Source organism: Crocodylus porosus, unplaced genomic scaffold, assembly GCF_001723895.1.
Source record: "Crocodylus porosus isolate Cpor-Errol unplaced genomic scaffold, CroPor_comp1, whole genome shotgun sequence".
NCBI lineage: Eukaryota > Metazoa > Chordata > Crocodylia > Crocodylidae > Crocodylus > Crocodylus porosus.
In genome coordinates, this window is record NW_017728931.1 from 97,418,300 (window position 1) to 97,437,348 (window position 19,049).

At 42.0% G+C, this 19,049-nt stretch overlaps 1 protein-coding gene across 1 annotated transcript in view; it reads left to right on the top strand.

The window, feature by feature from the left end:
* The window catches only part of FOXP2 (forkhead box P2), a 638,779-nt gene that overhangs the window by 163,016 nt on the left and 456,714 nt on the right, over positions 1–19,049 (top strand). The window lies entirely within an intron of this gene.

The following is a 19,049-nucleotide window of genomic DNA, read 5'->3' on the forward strand; positions in this document are numbered from 1 at the left end:
TCAGGCAACCAGGCCTTGCATTTCTTTGTTGGATTATTTTCATTTTGCACGCATACCTGTCTTACCCACAGGTAAAGGAACTTCATTAAAATATTCCCAAACAGGGTCTCTGTTATGGCCTGGCAAGCCTCCTGCTGCCATGATAGGTTTTCCCTTCAGCCATACCATTCCCTCTCTAAATCTCAAATCAGTGGAGAGGCTATACTCGGAAACTTATCCCTCAAGACTTCTAGAATATTCTGCTCAAAATGTTTCTCTTTTGTTTTTACTGCCCCTCCCTCCTTGCATTTATCTCCAGACTCCTCCTCCTTGCCAGATCTATTCTACCCTAATCAATCCTCTCTATTCCTTTAACTTCTTGAAATGTTGCACTTTTAGAGAGGTCTTGAGTCTGTGTACACAAACTTGCAGAGAGACAAGAGGGCTGATGAGTACGTAATCAGGTCTGTTATCTCTCATCTCTGTACACTGCTGTTCACAAGGATGTTATCTCTGGAGACACAAATCCAGTTGAAAACTGAAACTATGCATCACAAAAATGCTTAATGAGATAGACTGAGCACTGAGTCTCATTGGGTATAGTGGTTTTCTTTCATCTTTACTCATCTGTAGAGGAGCCTCTGGGAATCCAATAAGATTGGGCCCCTAATATAGTCCATGGCCTGTTGTGACATATTTATTAAACTTTTCTAAAAAGGTTATATGAGTATATTGTCTCAAGTAGAATATAATATTATTAGTAAATATTTAGAAGTTATGATCTTGGAGCTTTAACATATCATAAATTAAAACTATTTTCACATAGGTTTATTTTTTAAGAAAAACATCTTAAAAATACAATTAAATAAAAAAAATCTATTCTAAATTTTAAAAAATCATTTTAAAATTTTTAAATTGTTTTTAATCTACCATGGTTGCCAGCAGATTGAGGCGTGTGATCGTACCCTCTGTTTAGCCCTGGTGGGAGCACATCTGGAGTACTGTTTCCAGTTTTGGGCCCCCACTATAGAAAGGATGTAAACAAATTGGAGGGAATCCAGTGAAGGACAGTGGAAGTGGTTAAGGGGCTGGGGCACATGACTTCAGAGAAGAGGCTAAGGGAACCATGGTTATTTAGTCTGGAGAAGAGAAGACTGAGGGGGGATTTAATAACAGCCTTCAACTACCTGAAGGGTGGTTCCAAAGAGGAGGGAGCTAGACAGGACAAGGAGGTGGTAGATCAGTGGTGGCACATAACCAGACAAGAAACAATGGTCTCTAACAGCAAGGGAAGGTTAGGTTAGATATTAGCAAAAAAGTTTTTCACTGTAGGGTAGCAAAGTACTGGAACAGGTTACCCAGAGAAGTTGTGGAATCTCCGTTCTTGGAGGTTTTTAAGCCCCAGCTAGACAAAGCTTTGACTGGGATGACATAGTTGGGGACAGCCCTGCTTTGAGCAGGGGATTGGACTACATGAAGTCCCTTCCAACCCCGATTTTCTATGATTCTGTTAAATGGTCATCCAAGGTATGTACCATTGCTATTTTCCAGGCATAAGTCTTTTACTATTCTGAAGGTGTCCAGAAGACCACTCCGTAGTCATCCAGCAGCTACTCAGCTGGTACTCAAAACAAGGTTCTGCTGTTCTCACTTGCACTGTTCTTGGGAGCCTCTGGGAAATTGTGGATTTGACGCATACTAGTATTCCTACACACAAGTGGCCAAACTGGGATGGCATAGCAGAATTGGCTCTGGCAGTTTGGGGATTTAAGATGAAAAAGGGCTGTATGTTTGTGAGGTACTGATGTGTTTCAGTGAAGATCGAATTTGAAGCACTTTATACATACTTCTGTCCATAACCTGTGGATGAGAGAATTAAAGAATTCTACTGAAGACCTGGAAAACACATGAGGCCTGATATATGAGTGGGTATATCATCATCATCAATTCCTTGCAGCCATGGATGATTGTCTTCCATCAAGGATGATTGCCAAGGATGATTATCTTTCATAATTGTTTTATTGGTGTGCTGTCAAGACTGATACAGGATCGACACACTCTTTTGCAACTCAGGCATGTATTTCCATGTGGGATAGGTGGCTCTAGATTCGTGATTCGTTTCGCGATACACTGTTTCTGATGCTCCCACTTTTCTGTATCCTCCTGTTGTCATATAAGGTTTCAAAGTATTAAGATCCTTGCAGCAGACTCTTCCTCCATTTGGGGCAGTCCTGAGTAATAGTTTCCCATGAGTTGATGTCAATGTCGCATTTTTTCAAGTTGGCCTTGAGAGCGTCCTTAAAGTGCATTCTCTGCCCTCCTCTTTAGCATATGCCTTGACTGATCTGGGACAATAAAACTTGCTTTGGGAATCTGGAGTTGGACATCCAGGTGATGTGACCAGCTCAGCAAAGTTGATGTTGGATGATCATTGCCTTGATACTCACTGTATTTGCTTGTGAGAGGACACTAATGTGGTTGTGTCTGTTTTCCCACTGGATTTGAAGGATCTTCCACAGGCAGCACTGATGATACTTCTCTAGAACCTTGAGATGTCTGTTGTATGTTGTTCACACCTCAACTTTGCACAGCAAGGTGGCACTCACAACTGCTTGATAAACCATGAGCTTGGTTTTGGATCTGATGTCATGACCTTCAAACACCTGGTTCCGTATGTGTCTGAAGGTTGCACTCACACATTTGAGGTGATGTTCATCAATGTCAGCCTTCTGTACGAGATGGCTTCTGAGGTACAGAAAAAACTCAGCATTATTCAGAGTCTCACTATCAATTTCATAGTTTCATAGTTAGGGTCGGAAGGGACCTGAGCAGATCATCTGGCAAGCAGTGAAAGTTATATCAGTTGTACCTCTTGATGCCCTAAACTGACACTGAGATTCCAGGAGGAGCTCTTCAACAAGTAGAAGGGGACAGTTCAGGAGGGTCAAATCAAGGGTCAAATCAAAAAAGTTCTAATCAAGGGTTAGTTGGAGTTAGTGTTGCAGCAGCTGCCTACCCCTCCTACAGCCTCTGTTTTCCTCCTTTGCAACTTCTGCCCCTGTGACTCTGTGGTCATTCTGGCCCAGCACATGGGGCACAGGTTAGATCCAGTCCTGACCTGACCACGTAGCAGTAGTAATGATGACAGCAGCTCCAGTGTCTGGAGCTGTCTCTGCAGGACCCATTGTTGCATTGCTGGGCTGCGACTGGACTACCATGTACTTCATGCCCCAAGCTGGAATGGGGCTTGAGCCACACTGGAAAGTAAGTGGTGGGGGGGGGTGCAGAAGCTTCAGGGAAGGGCAGGGGGAAGGTGGAAGGGGCACAGGCATTGTGGGGGGTGCAGTCACTATGATGAGGGCAAGAAGTAGGTGGTGCCATCACTGCTTGGGGCAGGGGAAGGTCCTGGGCATGTAGACATTGTGAGGGCAGGCAGCAGAAGGAGCAAGTGCAGGAGCAAGAGGCAGAGGTCTGGCCACTTAACCACCTGTTGCTTGCCTTCCTGCCCCAAACCACCTGCTCCCCTGCCACTGCTTTCCTTGCTGGGGGGGAAAGGGGGGAGGAATGAATTTAAGATGACTTTAATAATTCTGTTCTATACATAAAAATGATTTTAAAATTATCCGTTTTCTATGTATAAAATCTAATTATTGGGGGGTTATCTGAAATTTAAAGTAGTCTTGAATTTGGGTAAATGTGGTAGTTTTTGCATTTTTATTGGAAAAGCTGACAACCAGATTACTGGAATATGTTTAGTCCCCTAGGGGCTTACATTAAAGTGGTGGGGGCGGGGGGGGAGGTTATATGTTTATTGTAGGTACTCTTGTTCCATTTAAACATAAAGATGAAGACAAGGGTCAGTGTGCAGATTTACTAGAGTTGTTTATGTCAATTTATAAAAGGCTGATGTCTTGTTGGTAAGATTTTTTGAAAACATTTACTGGCCTGTCCTGGTGGCTTTTTTCTGCCCATCCTGCCCTGGTGGCTTTTTTTGCTTTCAGAAAAAGAATATGATTGGTGGTGCAGGCTACAACGTGGCTAAATTAATTAAATCCTGCAGTGTTTCCATTGCAGCATTGCTAAAAAATTATAGAGAAACAAACAAACAAACAAACCTCAGAAGATAAGTGCATCTCCAGCAATTGAGCATCCTATGTAAGGATCCAAATAATGCAAAATCTACATTTAAAGCCATCTGCTGCCTGACCTTACTAGAGAGTATTCTTAAGGCTGCATTGAAATAGATTCTACTTTTTCAAGGTTTGCTTGACTTAAACATGCATTCTAGTATTCCCTTCAAGTATGAATAGGAGTTCCCACACACTCCCGTGTGTTCTGTAGGCCTGGCAGGAAATAAAGCAAAATATCATACCATCAGTTACAGTGAACAGATGTTTTTGGTACAGGGAACCTAAAAACATTTCTAGGTATGTGAAGATCATTTTCTGAGGTATTATGTGGAGATGCCACAGCAAAGACATATGAAAACCAGCAGCAATGTGAAGAAAAGTGTTTTATTGCATTGTAAGCTTTTAAACAGGAAGTGCAATTCCAATCATTGCTATTATGCAGTAGCTTGATTTAGAAAATACCTTTGTATGCTGTGTTTTCAACAGACAATTGCTTGAGGACAAACTGGAGAAACTTTTGAGAGTTTGGGCCATCAAGTACTGCATTATCTGCTTGGCACTTAAGAAGCAGTAATTCTTGATGGGCGATTTTTTAAAACATTTTCCCCCTTTACTAGGCTTGATAAATGGCAGGAAATGATTTGTAGTATACCAGCATAAGAATTATACCAGTAAAAGAAATGCATCGTATAGCCAGAGTCATTGAAGTCTTGCTCTGGTAGTTTGCTCAGGTACTGCAGTTGGGAGGGAAAATTTCAAAGTTATGAGAACTGTAACTTTTATGTAAATACTTTAGTGATTCCAAAAATATGTCACCATATCTCTATGAATATCCTTCTGCATGATATCTATGTAATATTGAATGGCAGATTCATTTTCACTGGAAAGGGAAAGAACAGACAAACATAATGTACTGAGAATTTAGCTACCTTTACACTGGAGAGCACTTTTCTATCCCAAAATTGTTAACAGAGATGGGCAATTCTAGGATTTTGGAAAGGGAGGGTGCAGGTAATGCAACTGGTGCTGGAAGTTCCAATGCTTTAAGATTGGAGGGTTATCTTAAATTCATTCCTCCACCCCACTACAGCAGGGCTATAGCCATCACCCCTTTCCCCCATGGGCAGACTGCACCATGGCAACATCTGCTAGGGACTTCTTTGAGTCTCCAAAGGAGGTATGACTCCCTCACCCTTCCACCCCACTCTGGGCACCCCCTTCCAGCCAGCGCTCGGGAGTGCCTCCACTCCCCCCAGCAGGTGTTGCCACAGAGTAGGAAGGGGAGACCCAGCAGCTGCTGTCGTCTCTGGCTGACTGGGGGCAAGGGAATCCCCACAACTGCTTCTGCCTGCTACAGCCAGGGCCTGCAGTTAGTGTTGCACAGGATGCCAGACCCAGTCAGGAACAGCAGCAGCAAGAAATAGGTCCCCCACTTCCAGCACCCTGTTCCTTGGCTGGTGCCTTCTGTGTTTTGCCATCTGGCTGGAAGCAGGCACTGGAAGCAGGTGACTGCCCATCAATGCCACTCTCCTGGGTCCAGCTTAGCACCCCCATAGTTGCTTTCCATAACTGGAACCTTCAGCCTGGTGGGAAAAACCTTTGGGAGGGGAGGGAGTTCCCAGATGCAAGGAACTGGAATCACTGGCATGTGAGCTGCACCGTTGAAAAGCGGGGCGGGGGGAAGCTACGCCACCAACTCGTGGATCCGCTTCTTCAGAAAGATGCCTGAGGTCCCTGAGGCTGGGAGCTTGCAGTCAAATTTCCATAGGGATCCCTCTGCCTTTAAATCTTCTGCATGGAATTTGTTTGCAGGATTAGGTGCTAAAAATGTACTATATAATTTATTATAAATCATGAATTTTAGCAATACTAACTCATTATGCTGTCTTGTGACACCAAAATATTAAATGTAATTGAAAGATTTGTTTTTGTATATCTGAATTTAAAGTTATTAAATATAATTCTTTTTTTTGATTAATAAAGATCTGTGTCTATGAATTATAGATATGCTACATGATGATATAAGTGACCAGTAACGCATTATGGTTTTAGTGTAAGAGTTCTCTTTTTACATATGTTAAACACCACATATTTAAAACCTAAATACAGAAGTCAGTGGATTGTTGCTATTGTATTTACCCACATTTAAAATCACATTCAATAATTAGATTTTAGACATGAAGAATGTATAAATTGGTTATAATTTTCTATGTCCAAAATCTAATTTTGGAGTGTTGTCTTAAAGTTTTCCCCACCACCACTGCATCAGGGCAAGCGGAGGCAGGAGAGCTGGGGGCGAGGGGAAGGCAGATGCGGGGGTCTGACCTCTTCCTTATGTTGCTGTCTGCCCCCTGCCCTGGTGCCTGCATGTCCTGCTACCTGCTCCTATGCCTTTGCTTTCTGGATCATGCCTGTTTCTGTGGTGCCTGCATCCCCTATCACTCATTCACTCCTTGCCCTCAACACCACTTGATCCCATCCTACCTGACCCCCCCCACACTTACCTGTTCTGTTGCTGGTCTCTCCTCCCTGGTACCAGCTCTGGGTCTATGACCCCTGGCACCTGTCCCACCTGCTTGGCTTCCATGCTGCCTGCCTTATGTGCTGCTTGGGTTTTATAATATTTCCATTATCTTACTATTGGCTGCACATCTTGAATGCATACAGTCTAGCATCAGACAGTAATTTCACTTGTATCGTAGTAGGTTTTGTGATCAGTTTTTTTTAATGCAACATCTGTTCCCTGTGCTGCAGATAAGAATGGAAGAATGGAAATTTTACCTGACTGCTGTATGGGGTATGTGCTAAGAGTGCAATGACAATGCATGTAGGAGTGTTAGGGATTAGTGATGAAAACTATTTTTATAAAATGTCTCATTGTTTTACATTATTGTGTCCCATTTGCCCTTTCAGACCCTCAACATTTAAGTGAAATTTTGCAAAAACCAGGCACTTTACTAATCCACCCCAAACAACTTGTCTGCTCCTCTGTATGTTAAAATTAGGAGATAATTCTTGGAGAGTGTTGAGCATTTCCTCTACCTAGTTGCCTTTCTCAAAAACTGAATGTAGATGATGATATCCAGCATTGGATTAAATCTGCAAGTGCTGCCTTAGGTCATCTTTGAAATTATGTCTTCAGTGATCATGACATCAGGACCCAAACCAAACTTCTCATCTACCAGGCTGCTGTTATTCCTACCCTTTTGTATGGGTGTGAAAATTGGATGAAATATCAGAAATACCTGAAAGCTTTGGAATGTTACTTTTCAGCAATGTTTTGGAGACACCTTCAAAACAATTGGGAAGGCAGAAGAACAAGAAAACACCACCAGAACTGAAGCCATATTTATAAAGTACAAACTCTGTTTGAAAGGACATGCATTAAGGATGCCTGACAACCAGCATTCAACTCACTGATGGTCACAGTACTGGAGGTGGACAAAAGCAGAGATTCAAAGCCACCTTGAAGGCCAGTATGAAGAAATGCCTCTTCATGATTGATGTCAATCAATTCCTGGGAAACTCAAGCCCTTAATGGTGTTGTGATGTATAACAAGTCATCAGTCATTTCAAGCCAACTTTTTAAAGAGGTTGATAGGTGAGTGAGACAAAGGGAAAGAGTTGTGACCCGACATTCCCTGGATCTACTCCTTCCTTCTGGAACTATTTACGACATCAGCAATTGCACATGTGGATCTCAGACTGTTTTCTTCAGTCATCTCTGGACTCACTGATGACTTCCCTATTCACTGGAAGACTGTCACCCTCATATTGGGGGACTGCTGCTGCTGATGGTGACTGTGCAGATTTCATGGTTTTTAGAAATCCTGTTTAAAGGTTTATGTGGTGATCTCCTGCAGTCAATTTCTTGCAAATTTGGCCTGTGGGAGAAGAGTAGCCAAAGGCAATGCAAAATGAGGCATGCAAGTGTTTACACTATATCCTGTTTGTTGCAACTCAATAATAGGAAACCATTGTTTCCACATTGAGTTTGTATATGCTCTGATTTCAGTTCCAGAAACAGCTTAAAGATCTGAATCTGAAAAGGGACAGTAACATTCGTAAGTTGGCAACCATTGGTGCATTTTTTCTGATAAATTGGAAGTGGGTAGTGGGCCAAAGTAGGATGCTGTTTAAGTTTTAGGGTTGCTTGACATGGCAGAGATACTGGAGGACTCAGGCTTATTCATCTGAAATCTCTTTGTACTCATTTGGAGACCAAAAGATCATCTTAATCACTCTGCAGCAAGGGTCTGGTACCTGCAGATAGGACTTAAGGTCCTAGTATTGGGGTAGCATTTAGCTTGGGCACTTGTCTACTGCAGTAGCCCCTCTAAAATCATATTGTGGTCAAATGTGGCCATTTTTTGTTTCTGTTATTGCCAATACAGCCAGTTGAGGTTGCAACTTTGTAAGATGAAAGTCATTTGAGCATATGTGACTACAATTAATTTTTGAGTAATTGGACTGGGAGAGCATAATGGTAATTGTTTAGCTACTATAATATTATTTTTGTCGTTTAAGATTTCTGTTGTTGTTCAGCTTAATGTTGCAAGCCATGTTGGCTTCACTAGTCTAGGTCTTCAGGACCAGATTGTCAAAGGTGCCTAAATGTGCAACTTAAAACAGCAGGGATTTTCAACAGCATCTTACCTCTGGCCCATTGATTGATGGGGGGTTAAGCAAATGAGGTACACCTTCAAGACACTTAAGTAACTTTGATAGTCTGTCTCTAAATGACATATCCCAAAGATCATGATAAAAAATACATGACAATGTGGATGAAGCCAAGCAGCAGAATACACTAGGGAGAAGTAATGGGATAGCATATATATATAAATCTGGAACTGCTCAATTCTTAGCTAGTCCATACAGTTGGAATGTGCAAATGATGGTATATAATTTGTTGTAGCCAGAGCCAACCAGCCAGCTGGGATCCTACAGTGAACCTCAAGACTTCACTGTCTCTTTAAGCATTGCACAGTGTGAGAACAAGAGCAAAATTGCCACTTCCTGCCAATAGCATAGACAGAGTATATATAAAAAATACTGTGTCTAACCTCACTATAAGCTTTTACCTGTACTTGTAGCTGTAGTGATTACAGGAACTTCAGATCTGCCTACATTAGTGCAGCAAAATGTCTGAGAAAAATGTATTACAAAATAAATGTAATAATCACAAATGAGCTGCTACCACACAACTAAAAAAACCTTTCAATATACTTTACATTCAGAAGCTTGTGCAACTTTATCCCAAACGCGCAGCTGATCCAATAAAAGATATCACCCACAAAAATCCTTGTTTTCCAAAATAATTTATTATCCCCCCCAACTTTTGCCCCTACAAACATATATTGTCCCCAGCTCATTGTATCAATTCATCCATCAATTTTACATTAGCTAGAATGTCTGTTCCACCTTTGTTCCTTAGGCTTACCAAAGGTGTTCTGACAACTCAAACAGTATACTGTGATAACAGTAATAATGCTATCTTAAAACCAGAGACGACCCGAGGAGGGTGCAGGGCCTGGGGCAAGCAGCCTGTGTGAGGCCCTGCCCCTGGATGTGAGGCAGCCAGCGGTGGCAGTGGCGATGGCGGTGGGATGCCGAGCGGCCGGACGCGCCAGATTTGACGGTGGGTGTGGAATGGCTGGATGTGAAGCTGGCAGCAGCGTGGAGTCACTGCAGCTGCTCCACTTCACTCCATGGGGCCCAGGGTGGTTGCCCTGATTCGCTGCCCCCAGGGATGGCACTGCTTAAAATTTTTAATCCATCCCAGATTATTGGAAAATGTATACTATATACAGAAAGTGATAGTCTGATGGCATAAAAGATCTTGAAGAGGGAGAATGGAAGTATGGAAGAGTTACTGTTTTCTCATTTCCTTGTATAAGTTCAAATGGTTGGACCTTTCTAATTAATTTTCCAAATGCCACATGGTGGGATTCATAGCATTCCACAGTGGCTTGCAAGCTGTTCCGTCAGGATGTTGCCTCTGCTAAAGCTTTTTCTAGTGTTTAGTAAGGGTGCAAAGTGATCCCAGGTGGCTTCCTTAAATTCTTAGGCAGGAGTTTCTTTGCCTAAGAATAGATAAGATAATACTAAAATGAAAAATTCCCAATAGGATGGAGACAATTAGAAAGCACTAATGCTTAATTTCTTGACAATGAAATTTAATCTGGAAGCATACAAAGAAAAGTATTGGAAGGAAGGCTTTTAAGGCATTTATAACTAGTCTAGGCAAATACTAGAAAATGTAATATAGGAAATAATGTTGCAATATCAGAACAGGGTACATGAACTAGTATGTCTTCTTTATATAAGTTTTCTGTGATTTTATTAACGTATGCATTTATAGACCATTCTCTTCTCTTTAGAATCAGATTTTTTAAAGAAGAAACATACCCAGCACTAGTGATCTTACCTTTTATCTTTGGACCTGTCTGTACAGGCAGATAAAGGCACAATGGGATCTAATGCATGATCCACACAGTTGCGCCTCCTTCTATGCCACATGTGCATGGACAGGAAGTGTGATTATTGGATCATGAATTAGATTCCATCCTGCTTTATTGCTGGTGTAGGAGGAGCCCAATCCTAGGCTCCCCCTGCACTGGCAAAAAGCAAGCTCCGGCTGCTGAAGGCCCCTCTGCTGAGGGGACTCTCAGTCACAGGGGCACCCCATATACCCCCAGAAATGGGGGATCTTGAGTACTGTGATTCCCCAGCCTTGGGGTGCATGAAACCCTTGAGGCTGGGGGCTCATGACTGCCATGATCCTGTAGCCTTATGGGTGCCTAAACCCCCCTTGGGCTGAGCGTTGCAGCTGCCATGATCTGCCAGCCTTGTGGGTGCCTGAAACCCCATGGGGCTCAGGGATCGTGGCTGCCATGACCTCCTAGCTTAAGGGGGTGCCTGAAACTCCAAGGGATAGGTGATCATGGCAGCCATGATTCCTGAGTCTCGGGGGTTTTCCACCCCCGCAGGGAAGCAACACCTCTCTGGCTGCTGAGTCCCAGTGTACAGCACCCACAGCTGCAGGATTCTAGGGCCGGTACTGACAGGAATGAAAATGACAGCTGCTAGGGCTGAGTCCCCTCAGCTGTGTATAGTATACCATTGCTGCTGGGAGCCCCATCAGTTAATGGGGCTCCCAGGCACAGGAGAGACTCTGCCACTAGCTATAAAGTTAGTTTACATTTTCTAGGTCTAACTTCATAGCTGGTTGGAGCTTTTTATTGTGTGATACGTACTTTGCATGTGGAACTTATCTCCAGGTAATTGTGCTATTAACCAGTCAATTGCATGATAACTGTAACATGTAGAGGGGACCTTAGTTCTAGATACCTTGTTCTTGATAGGCAAGGGTATTTTTAGTGATATCTTTTATTGAACCAACTGTAGAGTTGAGAGAGATGTTAGATAAGATTTCTGGCAAAAAAAAAAAATGTTCTTCTTCAGTTCCAGAAGAAGACAGAGCTTAAGCTAAATAAGATTTAAAGAAAAAAACTCAAATAATTCAAGGGAGTTGGGATTTGTGACTTGAATGTAAATAAATAATCATATGACGACAGACTGGAACATTATTTTCCAGTGTTTTTTGTATTGTTAGGTCATTTCAGAGGAATAAATGTTTATACAGACAGGGGAGACTTATACTTTTGAATTTACATGAACAGAACAGAATTTGGCCAATAAGTATTTTCAGAATTCTAGAAACCTGTTCCAAAAATGTGCGTATGTGTGTTTGGGAGGTGGGGGGGGGGGGCATTTTGTATGATTAAAATGAATATAACACATCCTATTTTAAATGTCCTTAGTGATTGTATTATTCCTTCTGTAAATTTTACAAATAAGATGTGATGTTTTGAGTATGCTTTAGGGTTCAATAGTTTGTATAATGTTCTATTTTCTACAGCAAAAGCATGTCAAGGTGATCTCTGTGGGTGGTTAATATTTTCTGGAATTTATTCCTCAAGCATGAAATTATGTAAAACTGGAGAATGTGGTGGTCTGTCATTATATGTAAGTGTATATGTGTGTATGCACAAATTGTATGTATATACATATATATACACACACACACAGAGATACATAGATATATGTGTGTGTGTCTGTGTGTGTATTATGAGCAGAAGAAAGAATTTGTGTACTATTTTTTTTTTGTGATGGTAAAAGTTTGGAAAAGATGTAAACTCTGTCCCGTCTTGTGTCTGTGGTTATACAGGTAAGAAATGACAATGATATTACTGCGGTCACTGTTTGACTGGTCAGTGACAGAGTATTTCAGAATGAAATCAAATACACAGAAGATCCATAGCAATATTCAAGAAACCTGTTTAAAACGACTGAATTTTTGTATATTAGTAAGGAAACAAATGGAAGAAGTGACAATACTCTTGATCTGCATGACATATTTGAGGTGCTATTTTTCTGCTTTTGTAAATGAAATTGGCTTTTAACTGCAGGTTTTGCAGGTATAAATAGCAGAAGAAATGGCAGTGAAAAGACTTTTCATGTTCTTTTATATGCAAACTTGATTCCAAGCTTTTAGCTTCACTTGTAGGTTTATGAACATAGGAGTGCAAGGGGCCTCCAGGACTAGAGGTGCATAGATATATCAGTCCACATCATATTGGCACTGACAAAAGGAAAATTGATATTATTAGCAATCAGCCCTTTTTGGCCAATGTGACTGATAATGTCACTGATAAATGCCAGCGGCACCATGCACACAGCCAGGAGTGCAGCCTGGCAGCTTGGAGAGCAGCATCTGGTGGGAAAGCCTGTGGGGGGGGGCATGGGGAGGGAAGGAGTGTGGGGGTGCAGATTGGGACCCCCAAAATGAGAGAGGGAATGGGGCAGGTGCTGGGGAGGACGGGACATGGGACATAGCCATGGTGGCTTGTCTGGGGGGTGAGGGGGACAGCTCACCACTACACCCCCCCCAAGGGGGAGGTATGGGGAGCATGTGCCCCCCCGGATTTGTTAATGGGGTGAGGGTGGCTGCCTATTGTGGGCTGGGGGCTGTGTTGGCCTCTTCTCGGCAGGGAGGGCTGGGTCAGGGTTGGGGTTGGGGTGGTAGGGGCAGGGCACGTGGTGGCAGTGCTGGGAGGGGGGCTACAGGTTGGCTATGGTGAATTTTGGGGTGGCTGTAGCCCACCCCATACCTCCCCAGCACCACTGCTGCCTGCCCTGCCTGGGCCCGCTGTTCCCCACACCGTGGTGGGTCAGCTTCTCCCTTGGCTCAGGCTCGGTCCTCCTCCCCTCACCCCCCATGTGGGGCTCAGGCTCACTCCTCTCCTCCCCCCACCACTGCCATTGCAGCAGTGACTACTATTCTGCCAACCCTCGTTGGGCCTGCTCCTCTCCCCACCACTGCCACATCATCCCATGTCAGGCCCTGAAGGCAGTGATTGAAGGAAGGAGGGGCGGCCTGAGGCCAGAGCCATGGCCTGGACCCGTCTGCAGCATCCCAACCCCGCTCCCCTCCTGTGCTGCTGCTGTCACCTGCAAGGTGTAAGTGGTGGGGGCAAGGCCAGCTCCAGTGGCCTAACCCCTTCCCCCCCGCTCCATCCTTACCACCTGCAGGTAAGGGGGGGTGAGGCTGCTCTGTTTGTCAGCCAATCAGAAAGCGTATAAAGCATTACGGACAGACAGACAGGCAAACAGACTTAAGCTTTTATAATATTGGAAAGTAACCAACTGTATAGTCAAGATAAAGTTAGACAAACTTTTTAATGCAAGACATTCTTAATCGGATCCTCTTTTTTCAAACTTTTTCCAGTTTAAATTAATGTTTTTTGAACATTGGTGACCAGAAATGTAGACAAGTATTCTTGATAGGGTCTTACCATCAAGAAGAATGAAAATTACTAGTACCTCCTTGTCTCTACTACTTATACCACACCTAATACCCGGCCTAGGATTTCACTTTTTTTTCCACAGCTGCTTCTCACTGGCAGCTCTTAGCTATTCTTTGGTTATCCAGTAATCCATAACATTATTTCAGTTCACCTATATAATAACCCTCTATAATATAAATTATTATTTAATATTTCTGTATAATACTCTTGTATAATATAGATTAGTTACATATTCTATACAGGGGAAATTGAAGTCTTTCATGATTACTCAGTTTCCACTGCTACTAAAATCTCTCAAGACCTTTTACACATCCCTGTCCAATTCCCTGTAGGGGCCTATAACCATCTTTCAAAAAAATCTCCCTAATGTCGTTTTTATTATTCCTTTTTAATGTGATGTACCACATCTGCCTTCCTAATTTATATGTGGTGTAAGACATGGTATTTTTGTTTTCTTTTTCCAGTTGTTGTTGAGTGTTTTTACCTACATTTTTCAAAAGATTTGTCTCTGGCTTTTTGGGGCGCTGAAGAAATGGATACTTCTAAATAGAGGGTAGTTGGAATCTCTCAATATTGGACAAGCACTGTTCTAGGAACAAGAGCTGAAATTAAAAAAAGAAACACATTTTTCTTCTAATGAACACCACTTGCTACATATATATTTACACAACAGTGGAAGCAAGATGCATAGTCCAGAATTATCAGTAATGTTCAAAAGTTTTTAAATTTTTAAATGGAGAGTCTTTCCATTCTATTCAAGTAACTCTGAGAATAGAAATAAGGGAATTGAAATAAATATATTTCCTACTAATATTGTTTGCAGTCCAGATCTTAGAAATATTGCAGTAGGGAAAAGTAAAGTACTACAAAGGATACAGATACCTGATGCAGAAAAATATCTCACTACATATTGTAACCAATGTGAGTTTATTACAGTCAAACAGTGTAAAACATCTTATCCTAATACTTCTGATCCTTTTCACATGCAATATTATGAAGGTACCCTAGGAGCCCCCTAGTTAAGGCTACATTAAAATAAGTACTTATTGTGGATTAAAATACATGTTTTACACTTGAATGACTGAACTGTGTTTCCTAAAAGAGAGAATATGGAGTTTGTCGTAATAAGTTTTTGTCAAAGATTTTCTGACTTTGGTAGAGCAAACAATAAAAATAAGCCCTTTTTGAATTTTTTCCTTGTAATTCACCCAGCCTTGGATCAGCATGGACTGTGTGATCTAGCCAGACATGACAATGTAAAGGAAGGTATATTGATAAAAAACCTGTATTTTCTCAGTAATTGTGAAGACCAGAAAAGGATATGAGGCCCTGGTCGGGCACATATTTATGAACTGACTAGTAGAAAGGATAAATATGTGATGTAGACTTTCACCCTGAAGAGGTAATTCATAAGGTTAGGGCAAAATTGTGAAATAAGATGAAAGAAGGTTAGATAACCATTAGATAAGTATCTAGAGGCTTATCTGAGCATAGTTACCTATTACTGTAATTGTTCAGTAGTGAAGACTCCTGGAAAAACAGTGCAAAGACCGCTAGATTTAGTCAAACCTTGGGAAGATGTAAGAGTATGTAGATTTATTCAGAGGCAAAGTATTTTCCCATCCTTGCAAATTGATGGTTTGTGACATTTCTAATAAGTTTATTTGGATCTCTAGAACGTGTATTTTCTAATATTTTTAATATTAGAATTTAAGAGTTAAACCTTACTCAAGTCAAGCAGACCGCCTCATTGCAGGCAATAGAATGAACAGAACTCTGCTTCAATTAAGCAAGCAGGATTTCACCCTCCTTATTTGTTATACTTTGACCATGGAACAGATATTACACATGTAGTGCTACAAACATGCTTGTGTTCTACAAAAACGTACTGAAGAGATGTGGAACACGAAGTTGGTAGATTTGTCACATAAACGCTCCTCTTTCAGAGAAGAATTATTTTTTGTACCAGGATGCTTTGTGGTACAACATGTCACGTCCATGTAGTTACATGAAACACTGTGAGAAGCCCTCAGCAGCCCACAGTCCTCCATTCTTCTGCAGCATGCCTCCAAGGGACAGGGAGGGAGAAAAGATGGCTCTGTGATAGCTTGCCTCAGTGACCAGTTAGAAAGCCTTGCTTGCTGCCATGCTGAAGCAAGAGAGCTCACAAGAGCCATGTCTCTGTGACAATGCCACTGCAAGAACATGAGCTATTGCTGGTGCTCTCACAGCAGCTGTGGCACCAGTGGGCACAGCTGCCATCCCTGCTACTGTGAGGGGAGAGGAGGTGAGGGGTTGTGTTTGACACTTACTACTGGAATAGTGGTTGTTAAAGACAGCTTGTCCTCTTCCCTGCCAGGAGTTGATGGATGCTGTCAAGTACCACTGGCTGCCTGTAGGGGAGGAAGGGTGGAGAGCATGCCCCCTCCTCTTGAAGGTGGCTACGGGCTATGTTTGCAATTGCATCTGTCACTCACAGTCCTGGTTCACTTGCAGGGGTGTTGGGAGCACAGAGCATTTCCTGAAGACCTCTTTCCTCCGTGTGTCTGGGGATTGCCTCTCTGTTCAGGCTGCTTCCCACTGGTGCCCTTGTCTTCTCCAAAAATAGGGTTTGGGGGAGCAAACTAAAGCAGATTGCAAGAGTCCAGAGTCTGGAATCTATAAAATGTTTCACAGAGGCTGAGCGTATGTAGGATTTTGAAAAGTGCTTAGGTTTGGTTAGAATCTTTCCCATTTAACTCCATGGGAGTTTTGCCGCTGATTTCTCTGGGAGCAGAGTTAGGCCAATTTTAGGCTCTCTTGGAAATGGCATTCTTAAAATCCTTGTTATACATTGCACTTTGAGCTGCTCAAATGTTGATAGGTGTTAGTGCTAGCTCAAGTTTGGAGCAGGCTCATCTTAAGGCTAAGAACATTCTTTGGCTTTCTAACAGCTATGACATACCACTAGCGGGCTGGCAGGAAGGCTCCTGACTAGGAGCTACAGCTGTGAGTTACCACTACAGGGCTGGTGAGCCAGGGCAGGCATCTATCCCTACTCTAGGTGTGGGTGGGCATGTGAAAGAGGTATTGGGGGCAGGGACATGAACATGAAGTTGGAAGATGGAAAGTTAATGGGAAGGTAAAGAAATGAGAGGTGGAAAGGCAGTGGGGGTGGGAGAAGGGTGGTGAAATATAAAGTCAGACAGCCACTGAAGGATATAATAAAAAACAAGGAAGAAATCAAGCGGAAGTAAATTAGAGAAGATCTTATGTTTTAATAAATTGTGATTTAGGACTGGGGTGTATTACAGTATTCCTGGAGAAATATTCAGGTTACAGATGGGTTCAAGTCTTTGTTTTCTATATTGTGGGTTCGAAAGGAAGGTTAGTGTCCATGGAGGAAGCATCTGGTGGTGCCATGCTTCAGGGGTTCTGTTGGTCTTCTGTGAGGTGCAGCAGACATTGTTTTTCTTCATCTTGAATGCTTTATTTGGCTTCTAGATTTTTTTCAAGTCATTTTGAGGCACTGGCTATTTCTTACATTTAGAAGTGGGAGTTTAGCTGGGGTGCACAGGTATTTCTTAATTGTATTTAGAAGCCTCTAAGGGGCTTGGCTGGAGAGTTTATTCATTCAGGAGGATCAGATTGCCAGATTGGGAGAAGGGAACTTCTTCTGGACAGATTTTTGCCTTCTAGGGTAGCATGGGGTTGTCTGAGTGTATATTAACCTAAAAAAATTCCTCTACATTGGATGTATTGGTGGTGTCCGTGTCTCGTGTTTTTAACCTGTGGCACTCATTTATGATAGTATGCCTTTTGGCTGTGATGTATGGGAGAGGTTGGACTATCTTGTGGACCTGTTAGACAAATTGTTGCCTGTAAAAGCAAGCACTGGACTTAGTAACTCAGTCCATTCCAGTCCTGCATTTCAGTGCTCCTAAATAGTAACAATTTGTGGTAAAATTAATGCTGTGATATTATTGTTGATTTCTGAGGGGCAAAATCAAGTAATAAACAATTTAGATGCATCTGTTTTGATTACCCTTTGCTCTTTGGGGGTGTGGACAAGGACTGCAAACATCTACAGAAGTAACTGAGTAGTTAAGGTGAGGGGAAATAGCTGCTTCTTATTGCAATAAATGTCACTCCAGTGAATGTGAAATGATATAGAGTTTTTCAGGGAACACAGGGATTTGTCTACTCAGCCAAAATATTCTCTAACAAAATAGTTAAAAGATACCGTGTTACCATAGTTACATTAGCATTATGATTTCAGTGATGAAAAAAATCTCTACTTCTTCCATGTGAGGAGCAACCTTTGTTCATGGTACACTGAGGCCTGGAAACCCAAGCTTACTTCATTTAAAAAAAATATTAAATGGTGAATTTCTTTAGAACTATGTGAGAGCCTGTGTGCTTGTGATAGGTCTGATTTTGAAAAAAAGGTCCTATTCTGCTTGTAAGAACTTAAGGAACTTTTCAGATGTTTCAGACATAAATGGAATAATGGCAGTGTGTGGACATTGCTGGTAGACATTTATCACAATGAAAGCCCCCGCTTCGTAGGCTCTAGATCAGGCACGTGTGCATGGGATAGCATGCAGTCAGCTGTAAGAAATAAACATTTGACTGTGCTGCAAGAGGCAAAGCAAATGGCCTTGTTGAGGGAAACTAGTCATGTCAGCCATTTTTTTCCAGTGAACTTCTTACCGGCTGTGCTTTCCTTCACCATACGTTTTTCAGTTATCCTTCTTTTTTCTTTTAATGCATTTTAATATTTGAAAGGCAAAAATGTGCATCCTAGCCTATTAATGCTTGACTGCATTTATTTTTATATTGAATTTGCACACTGCTCTGAGGTTTTTGCATGAAGACTATTTTATTCATTTAAATTTGATTGACCGATTGATTGATTGATAGAAAAGTCACAAAATGAGTGTAAAAATAGGAAAATGTCATGCGTCCTGGAAAACATATTGCTTTTAAGTGTAAAAGCTACACTCATTTTCTTATAAAAGGTGTTTTTGTATTTCATGAGTAGCATGTGCATCATATGGTGAAAGGTTGCTATGGGAATTGCTTTACTCAT